Here is a 10,412-nt window from a genome sequence, read left to right as displayed (position 1 = left end):
ATAAAATTTCAAGACCACAATCCAGGCATTAATGCTTGGTTCTACCTGGTTGGTTATTGTTTCTGCAACTTTTCAGTAGCAGAACTAGAAAACGTGTCTACTGATATTTCTAATAAAAGTTCAGGACTATGGGTTTTTTTACTTAGCTTTCTTTATAGTACATTGCAATCTCTTTTCCCCATATCAAGATTCCTAGTTCCCAGGTATACAGTAGATGACAGTGTCTTAGTCTGTTTGGGGTGCTATAACAAAATACCATAAACTGGATAGCTTACAAAAAACAGATATTTATTTTTGACAAATCTGAAGGCTGGGAAGTCCAAGATCAAGATACCAGTAGATTCCATGTCTAGCGAGGGCCTGTTTCCCAGTTTATAGATGGCTCCTTCTTACTACAGCCTCACCTGGTGGAAGGGGTGAACAAGCTACCTGGTGCATCTTTTATAAGGGCACTAATGCCATTCATGAGGGCTCTGCTCTCATGACCTAATCACCTCCCCAAGGCCTTACCTCCTAATACCATACCTTGGGGGTTAAGATTTCAACATATAAGTTTTGAGGGGACACAAACATTCAAACCATAGCAGATGAAATTAGAATATCTCATAATTACTCATTAACTTATTCCACATTACACACACAACAGGATCAGAATAATAATACACATACTTTTTTATACCAACAACAGCATAAGTACAAAAAACAGCTTCAAATACTTTTTTCATATGATCTCCCTTCTCTGACTGTATTTTTTAATAGCAATGCTATATCTGCATCATGTGCAAATGTAGCCTTTACATGTTATGCTCTCTCTTAACTCACACTTATTATTAGTTTCAGGTAATTGTCTTTAATGTATACCACCAGTCCTCATGCTGATATCTCTTTTAATGATCTGAAACTCATTGACTAGTAGAGTCTTTAGGAAGGGCTAAAAAACAATATTCTCAAAGTTTTTGTCTTCACTCATTTGTGTGGATGCCTGGTAACCTAGTCATTGTAAATATTGTTCAGTGGCTTTTATAGTTGACCATTTTAATGTTGGTTCGTATTGTAGTCCTTGAGTCTCTTTAGTATGTTACTCTGTTTTCTTTTGGCATAAAGTATTGTTGTAAAAAATATGATGGTAATCTAATTTTCTTACCCTTACAAATCACTTGCTGGTTTTGACTTCATAGCCAATGAAATATTTTCTTTTTTTTTAAGTTCATCCATCTTACTAGAAATACATCTTAGTGTTAGTTGTTCTAGGTCAATATTCTCAGCTACATAGTATGCTTTTTCAACACATAGTTTCATATTATTGTTTAGGGAAAATTTTCTTCAACTATAGTTTTAAATATTTGTTTTGTCCCCTTATTTTACTTTTCTTCTTCGGAGATTCTGGTTATTTATGGTTTAATCTTCTTCATCCGTCTTCAGTATTTGTCAATTTCTCTCTAATGGTTTTTAATCTTTTTCTTTATTTTTTTTCATTTAAATTTTTTTTCTTCTTTTTTCAATCTTCTATTTCTCCTAGGGCAAAGTTTGTTTTGTTTTGTTTTGTTTTGTTTGCTATTCTGTTTGTTTGTATTCTAGTACAGTTTCATTTCTGAAAGAATCTTCATTTTATTTCTAATTGTCCCCTGAGTTCTGCCACCTCAATTATGAGTTTTTAAAATTTGGATTAATGTTTGCATTTCATTTCTTGCATCATTTTCTTAATGTATTTTACCTTCTTTTGAAATAGAAAGTTATAGTTTATGTTTGTTCTTTGAGCATGTCTTTCTTGTGGAGGGATTATTCTGCTCATGTTTTTCCCCTTAGGAATAACTGCAAGATATTTGGCCTCAATACTTTTCTGTTTTAAATTTTTACATGAAAGTGGCTTTCCATAACTGTTAGTAGGACTGATTCATGATTTTTGGGTAACTTCTTTAACTTCACACAAACTCCCTCTTCTGTTGTTTTTATGTATTAAAAAGAGTCAGTTTGCCTTATGAGATTTCCTAGTTCAGTTCCCTCCTCCCCCTTTATCTGGGCCTCCTTTATCAGTTGTTCTGTTATCCATTGTCTCTGTCCAGCTCAATTTTGATTCCACTTGGCATTTCTCTTTAGTGTGATGCTGTCCAGGAAGGGAATCCTGGAAGGGAGCCCCGGCAGGTCACGTTTCTAGAGAGAAGTCATAAGGTCTAGATTGCTTAAGCACTCTCAGTCTTTGTAGCAGACCTTTTGCACTCATAGTCTGTGGGTTGGGCAAGACCTACCCACGTGCTTCCCAGTAAAAAGTCGTTGCTGTTTTGGGCTTCCTTCATTCTAAGTCTGTCAAAGTCTGTCAAGTTTCATTGCTTCCCCACTTGCTTTCTCCTGCTCAGTTGCTGATATGATTCAGGTCTTGTGGCTGTTTGGTGGTTTGTCCTCATTCGTCAGTGCGGATGCCTGGTAACTAGTCATTGTAAATATTGTCTGTGGGTTTTTTATTTTGTTAGGTAGTTACTCTGTTTTTATGTTGAGATTTGGATTTTAAAATATACTGCTGCCACTGTCATCTTCCCAGAACCCACTGAATATATTAAAAACATTCTCCTCTTTGACTGGTCATGGTGGCTTCTGCCTGTAATCCCAGTGCTTTGGGAGGCTGAGGCGGGAGGCCAGGAGTTCAAGACAAGCCTGGGTAACATACCAAGACCCCACCTCTACCAATAAAAAAAAAAAATAGCCAGGAGTGGTGGCACACACCTATAATCCCAGCTATTTGGGCGGCTGAGGCAGGAAGATTGCTTGATCCAAGGAATTCGAGGCTGCAGTGAGCTATGATCCCACCACTGCATCCAGCTTGGGCAATAAAGTGAGAACCTACCTCAAAAAAAAAAAAATTATCTTTGCTACATAGAATCCCCATTTTCACAAGAAGCAGAAATGGTAAATTGGTATTAACTTTCTAAGTTTTCTAAGTTTTGATAATTTAATTGTAACTTCAGCAGAGTTTAGGGAATGTGTTCTCAATGTTATAAACTCCTCTAAGAATTTTATAGCAGTGTATTTTTTTCAGTCTACTTCTGGTATGATTAAAGAGAGAAAATATCTGTGTCCTAGAACCAGTTAAAAAAAATTAAGTGTTCCAAGTATTAATGGAAACCAACTTTACACAAAACTTTGGTACAAAGCAGTTCGTAAGCAGAATATTATAAAAATAACTATTTTTTTTATTTTTTATTTATTTTTTTTAGTGAGAGGTTTTCCTGGAAAACCTGCTAAACAAATTCTAAAAGAGCTGTAACAAAAATAACAATTCTTATTATTGTAGAGGAAGAGGTCTGTTTACACAGTGTTTTCACATGCACTACCTCATTTAATCCTCAAAATAGTCCTCTTAGGGAGATATTGTTATTATGCGTTCCATTCTTCGTCAGAAAAAAATTGAACTTAGAGAACTCAAATGACTGGATTTAAGATTGTAGCAAGAAGGACTTTTACCACCTCTACCTGCAGAGTGTTCACTTTTCCACGAAGGACTCAGCTTTGGTGAGATCCCTGTGTAGCATGTGGAAAGAAGTAGAAATCTGCCTAGTCAGCTCTATCAGTCATATACTCCCAGAGGACCCACAGGGTGACAGGTGCTGCAGACAGATCACTCTCATGATCTGGCTAAAAGCTTTGTCTAGCACTTTAAAGCCTGTAAGTGACAGGAGTGACATCTGAATTGAGATTTTCTGACTGTAAATCCTCTGGTTTGCTTTTTCTTGCTAGCTAACATCCGCTTCAGCAGTGAGCTTTGTGGAGTCTGTAGCTTGAGCAGCTCCAGGTGGCATCACGAAATCTGCGTGTTGCTGAACGTGAGTAGCTTTGATTCGTAGTGGGTGTGAGAGGACCATGTCAGAACATTTCTGGTGATTGTGGCAACATTTCTCAAATGTTTACTCCTGAGTGCTCTGAGAAACAGAGAGAAGGATCCTGTCCTATATCTCCATGGACTCTTTTATTACATGCTAATATTTTTACCTTCAAATTCATGTGGAGAGAGATTGCTGGCAAGATGGCTGAATAGGAACAGCTCTGGTCTGCAGCTTCTAGCGAGATCGATGCAGAAGGTGGGTGATATCTGCATTTCCAACTGAGATATCCAGTTCATCTCGCTGGGACTGGTTGGACAGTGGGCGCAGCCCAAGGAGGGTGAGCAGAAGCAGGGTGGGGCATTGCCTCACCCGGGAAGCACAAGGGGTCAGGGAACTCCCTCTCCTAGCCGAGGGAAGCCATTAGGGACTGTACCATGCACTCCGGCCCAGCTACTGCGCTTTTCCCACAGTCTTCATGACCCACAGACCGGGAGATTCCCTCCAGTGCCTATGCCACCAGGGCCCTGGGTTTACAGCACAAAACTGGCCAGCTGTTTGGGCAGACACCGAGCTAGCTGCAGGAGTTTTTTTTCATACCTCAGTGCGCCTGGAACGCCAGGGAGACAGAACTGTTCACTCCCCTGGAAAGGGGCTGAAGCCAGGGAGCCAAGTGGTCTGGCTCAGCAGGTCCCACCCCCAAGGAGCCTAGCAAGCTAAGATCCACTGGCTTGAAATTCTCGCTGCCAGCACAGCAGTCTGAGCTCGACCTGGGACTCTCCACCTTGGTGGAGGGAAGGGCATCCACCGTTGCTGAGGTTTGAGTAGGCAGTTTTACCCTCACAGTGTAAACAAAGCCAGCAGAAATTTCAAACTGGGCAGAGCCCACTGCAGCTCAGCAAGGCCTCCATGGACAGACTGCCTCTCTAGATTCCCTCCTCGCTGGGCAGGGCCTCTCTGAAAAAAAGGCAACAGTCCCAGTCAGGGACTTATACATAAAACTCCCACCTCCCTGGGACTGAGCAGCAGAGGGGAAGGAGCGGTTGTGGATGCAGCTTCAGCAGACTTAAACGTCCCTGCCTGGCAGCTCTGAAGAGAGCAGCAGATCTCACAGCGCAGCATTAATCACAGCACAGTATTCGGGCTCTGATAAGGGACAATGTGCCTCCTCAACTGGGTCCCTGACCCCTGTGTATCCTGACTGGGAGACACTTCCCAATAGGGGCCAACAGACACCTCATACAGGAGAGCTCTGGTTGGCATTTGGCAGGTACCCCTCTGGGACGAAGCTTCCAGAGGAAGGAACGGGCAGCAATCTTTTCAGTTCTGCAGCCTCTGCTGGTGATACCCAGGCAAACAGGGTCTGGAGTGGACCTCCAGCAAACTCCAGCAGACCTGCAGCAGAGGGGCCTGACTGTTAGAAGGAAAACTAACAAACAGAAAGGAATAGTATCAACATCAACAAAAAGGATGTCTACTCAGAGACCCCATTTGAAGGTCCCTGACTTCAAAGACCAAAGATAAATCCAGAAAGATGGGGAAAAACCAGCGCAAAAAGGCTGAAAATTCCAAAAACCAGAATGTCTCTTCTCCAAAGGATCACAACTCCTTGCCAGCAAGAGAACAAAACTGGATGGAGAATGAGTTTGATGAATTGACAGAAGTAGGCTTCAGAAGGTGGGTAATAACAAACTCCTTCAAGCTAAAGGGGCATGTTCTAACCCAATGCAAGGAAGCTAAGAACCTTGAAAAAAGATTAGAATAATTGCTATCTAGAATAACCAGTTTAGAGAAGAATATAAATGATCTGATGGAGTTAAAAAACACTTTTTAAAGAACTTTGTGAAGTATCCAGAAGTATCAATAGCCAAATTGATCAAGCAGAAGAAAGGATATCAGAGAATGAAGATCAATTTAATGAAATAAAGCGACAAGACACGCTAAAAAAAAAGAATGAAAAGGAACAAACAAAGCCTCCAAGAAATATGGGACTATGTGAAAAGACCAACTCTACATTAGATTGTTGTACCTGAAAGTGACAGGGAGATTGGAACCAAGTTGGAAAACACTCTTCAGGATATTATCCAGGAGAACTTCCCCAACCTAGCAAGGCAGGGCAACATTCAAATTCAGGAAATACAAAGAAATTGAGGCAGCAATTAATAGCCCACCAACCAAAAAAAGTCCAGGACCAAACAGATTCACAGCTGAATTCTACCAGAGGTACAAGGAGGAGCTGGTACCATTCCTTCTGAAACTATTCCAATCAATAGAAAAAGAGGGAATCCTCCCTAACTCATTTTATGAGGCCAGCATCGCCCTGATACCAAAACCTGGCAGAGACACACACACACAAAAAAAGAAAATTTCAGGCCAATATCCCTGATGAACATTGATGCGAAAATCCTCAATAAAATACTGTCAACCGGAATCCAGCAGCACATCAAGAAGCTTATCCACCATGATCAAGTTGGCTTCATCCCTAGGATGCAAGGCTGGTTCAACATACACAAATCAATAAATGTAATCCACCACATAAACAGAACCAATGACAAAAACCACATGATTATCTCAATGGATGCAGAAAAGGCCTTTGACAAAATTCAACAGCTCTTCATGCTAAAAACTCTTAGTAAACTAGGCATTGATGGAACATATCTCAAAATAATAAGAGCTATTTATGACAAACCCACAGTCAATATCATACTGAATGGGCAAAAACTGGAAGCATTCCCTTTGAAAACTGGCACAAGACATGGATGCCTTCTCTCAACACTCCTATTCAACACAGAACTTCCAATAGGAAGTTCTGGCCAGGATAATCAGGCAAGAGAAAGAAATAAAGGGTATTTGATTAGGAAGAGAGGAAGTCAAATTGTCTCTGTTTGCAGATGACATGATTCTATCTTTAGAAAACCTCATTGTCTCAGCCCAAAATCTCCTTAAGCTGATAAGCAACTTCAGCCAAGTCTCAAGATACAAAATCAATGTGCAAAAATCACAAGCATTCCTATACACCAATAACAGACAAACAGAAGCCAAATCATGAGTGAACTCCCATTCACAATTGCTACAAAGAGAATAAAATACCTAGGAATACAACTTACAAGGAATGTGAAAGACCTCTTCAAGAAGAACTACAAACCACTGCTCAAGGAAATAATAGAGGACACAAACAAATGGAAAAATATTCTATGCTCATGAATAGGAAGAATCAATATCATGAAAATGGCCATACTGCCCAAAGTAATTTATAGATTCAGTGCTATCCTCATCAAGCTACAATTGACTTTCTTCACAGATCTAGAAAAAACTACTTTAAATTTCATATGGAACCAATAAAGAGCCCACATAGCCAAGACAATCCTAAGCAAAAAGAACAAAGCTAGAGGCATCACGCCACCTGTCTTCAGACTATACTACAAGGCTATAGTAACAAAAACAGCATGGTACTGGTACCAAAACAGATATATAGACCAATGGAACAGAACAGAGCCCTCAGAAATAATGCCACACATCTACAACCATCTGATCTTTGATAAACCTGACAAAAACAAGAAATGGGGAAAGGATTCCCTATTTAATAAATTGTGTTGGGAAAACTGGCTAGCCATATGCAGAAAGCTGAAATTGGATCCCTTCCTTACACCCTATACAAAAATTAACACAAGATGGATTAAAGACTTAAATGTAAGACCTAAAGCCATAAAAACCCTAGAAGAAAACCTAGCCAACACCATTCAGGACATAGGCATGGGCAAAGATTTCATGACTAAAACACCAAAAGCAATGGCAACAAAAGCCAAAACTGACAAATGGGATTAATTAAACTAAAGAGCTTCTGCACAGCAAAAGAAACTATCATCAGAGTGAACAGGCAACCTACAGAATGGGAGACAATTTTTGCAATGTATCCATCTGACAAAGGGCTAATATCCAGAATATAAAAGGAACTTAAACAAATTTACAAGGAAAAAAGAAACAACCCCACCAAAAAGTGGGTGAAGGGCCGGGCGCGGTGGCTGAAGCCTGTAATCCCAGCACTTTGGGAGGCCGAGACGGGTGGATCACGAGGTCAGGAGATCGAGACCATCCTGGCTAACTGGGTGAAACCCCATCTCTACTAAAAAATACAAAAAACTAGCCAGGCGAGGTGGTGGGCACCTGTAGTCCCAGCTACTCAGGAGTCTGAGGCAGGAGAATGGCATAAACCCAGGAGGCTGAGCTTGCAGTGAGCTGAGATCTGGCCACTGCACTCCAGCGTGGGCAACAGAGCAAGACTCCGTCTCAAAAAAAAAAAAAAAGTGGTCGAAGGATATGAACAGACACTTTTCAAAAGAAGACATTTATGTGGCAAACAAACATAGGAAAAAATGCTCATCATCACTGGTCATTAGAGAACTCAAAACCACAATGAGATACCATCTCACACCAGTTAGAATGGCGATCATTAAAAAGTCAGGAAACAACAGATGCTGGAGAGGATGTGGAGAAATAGGAATGCTTTTACACTGTTGGTGGGAGTGTAAATTAGTTCAACCACTGTGGAAGACAGTGTGGTGATTTCTCAAGGACCTAGAACTAGAAATAACATGTGACCCAGCAATCCCATTCTTGGGTATATACCCAAAGGTTTATAAATCATTCTACTATAAAGACACATGCACACATATGTTTATTGCAGCACTGTTCACAATAGCAAAGACTTGGAACCAACCCAGATGCCCATCAATGATAGATTGGATAAAGAAAATGTGGCACATATACAAATAGAATACTATGACGCCATAAAAAGGATGGGTTTGTGTCCTTTGCAGAGACATGGATGACACTGGAAACCATCATTCTCAGCAAACTAACACAAGAACAGAAAACCAAACACTGCATGTTCTTACTCATAAGTGGAAGTTGAACAATGAGAACACATGGACACAGGGAGGGGAACATCACACACTGGGGCCTGTTGGGGGGTGGGGGACTAGGGGAGGGATAGCATTAGGAGAAATACCTAATGTAGATGACGGGTTGATGGGTGCAGCAAACCACCATGGCACATGTACACCTACGTAACAAACCTGCACGTTCTATACATGTACCCCAGAACTTAAAGTATAATTTAAAAAATTCATGCCAACTTTAAATTCTATTTTGTAATATACCTGTGCTATTTAGATACTAAAAGAATATTTTGCACTACTTGCCAGCAGATAAAATTGTTATAGCTGATAATAATACAGAAGGTAAAATACAGAAGGTTTATCCAGTGGCTCTTAGCATCTGCTGGCATACCACCACGTAACCCTAAAATGTTGCTCACTTTGAAAGCAAGAGAAGGAGTGAGAAGAAGTCGGCTGCAGACTCATGATGGGAGTCTGAAGATTCTGCTAAACATTTGGGCTTTATTATGTCCAAAAGGAGGAGCCGACAAAGTATTTAAAATATAAAGTAAACTGATCAGATTTGTGTTTTAGATGAATGGCTTTTGAACTTTGATCACCATCATCTATTAATAAGGAAGACACTTTACATGCTAATTCATACACAGATTATGGATAGCATATATATGTGTATATATGAATATTATATGTAAAGAAAATATGATGAAACTTTTTTACCCTTATTTTTTCCATTTTAATCTATTTCATCTAGAAAAGTTAACGTGATTCACTAAATTGGTTGCACCAAGGGTGGCGTAAACAACAGGAAATTTATTTTCTCACAGTTCCAGAGGCTAGAAGTCCAAGATCAGGGTGTCAGCAGGTTTTTCTTCTGAGACCTCTCTCCTTGACTCGTCTTCCCCTTCTGTCTTCACATGGTCTTTTTCTATGCAAGTCTATGTCCTAATTATAAGGAAACCACTTGATTTGGACTAGGGCCCACCCCTAGTGACCTCATTTTACCTTAATTACCTGTATAAAAGCTCTGTCTCCAAATATAGTCCCATTCAGAAGTCCTAGGGTTTGGATTTCAACATACAAGTATTAGCAGAAGGGATGGGGGAGGGGGGTTGGCAGGAGAGGTAGGAAGAGTTCAGTCCATAACACCATATATGTCTATCTTTTTAAAAAATCAAATGCAGGCATTTATATATTCTGCAAAATAAATGCCAAAATACCAGTACTGCAATTAATATCACACTTATTCTCACAACATAATGAGTTCAGTTGCTTAATTGCATGGTGGAAAAAGTGGATTTTCTATTTTAATGGCCCTTGGAAGAGTCTCAGAGGCTACCAACTTTTAAAATTTTTTTAAGTAAGAGGATCTTAACTTTTATTTTATTATGTAGTTACTGTTGCCCAACTGTTTCATCTTGGCCTTGACTGGATATTCCTAATACATAGAAGTGTAAATGAAAAGCTAGTTTTCAAAGGGTAACTAAAGGACTTTGGTAAAAGGGAAGAGAGCAACAAGAAATATTTGATTTAGGATGACTTGAATGACTGAAAAGAGAAAATCCAAATAGTTATTTCCCTCTTTGGTTAGTCGACCAAGAAGCAAGCTCAGCATCTGAATTAGCTCAAAGGGAAAACAGACCAGTAGAAATGGGGTGTGAAATCCATAGCTAAGCTCTGGTCTGATAAAGTGACTTCCTAGCCA

The 10,412-nt window shown here is 40.0% G+C and overlaps 1 pseudogene; it reads right to left on the bottom strand.

Annotated features, from left to right (window-relative positions):
- Positions 1 to 3,211: 3,211 nt before the first annotated feature.
- LOC126933260 (uncharacterized) lies at positions 3,212 to 3,264 on the bottom strand (annotated as a pseudogene).
- Positions 3,265 to 10,412: the final 7,148 nt, after the last annotated feature.

Source organism: Macaca thibetana, chromosome 12, assembly GCF_024542745.1.
Source record: "Macaca thibetana thibetana isolate TM-01 chromosome 12, ASM2454274v1, whole genome shotgun sequence".
NCBI classification, from domain to species: Eukaryota; Metazoa; Chordata; class Mammalia; order Primates; family Cercopithecidae; genus Macaca; species Macaca thibetana.
Note: the sequence above shows the minus strand (reverse complement) of the source record. Positions and strands in the feature narration are given on the sequence as shown.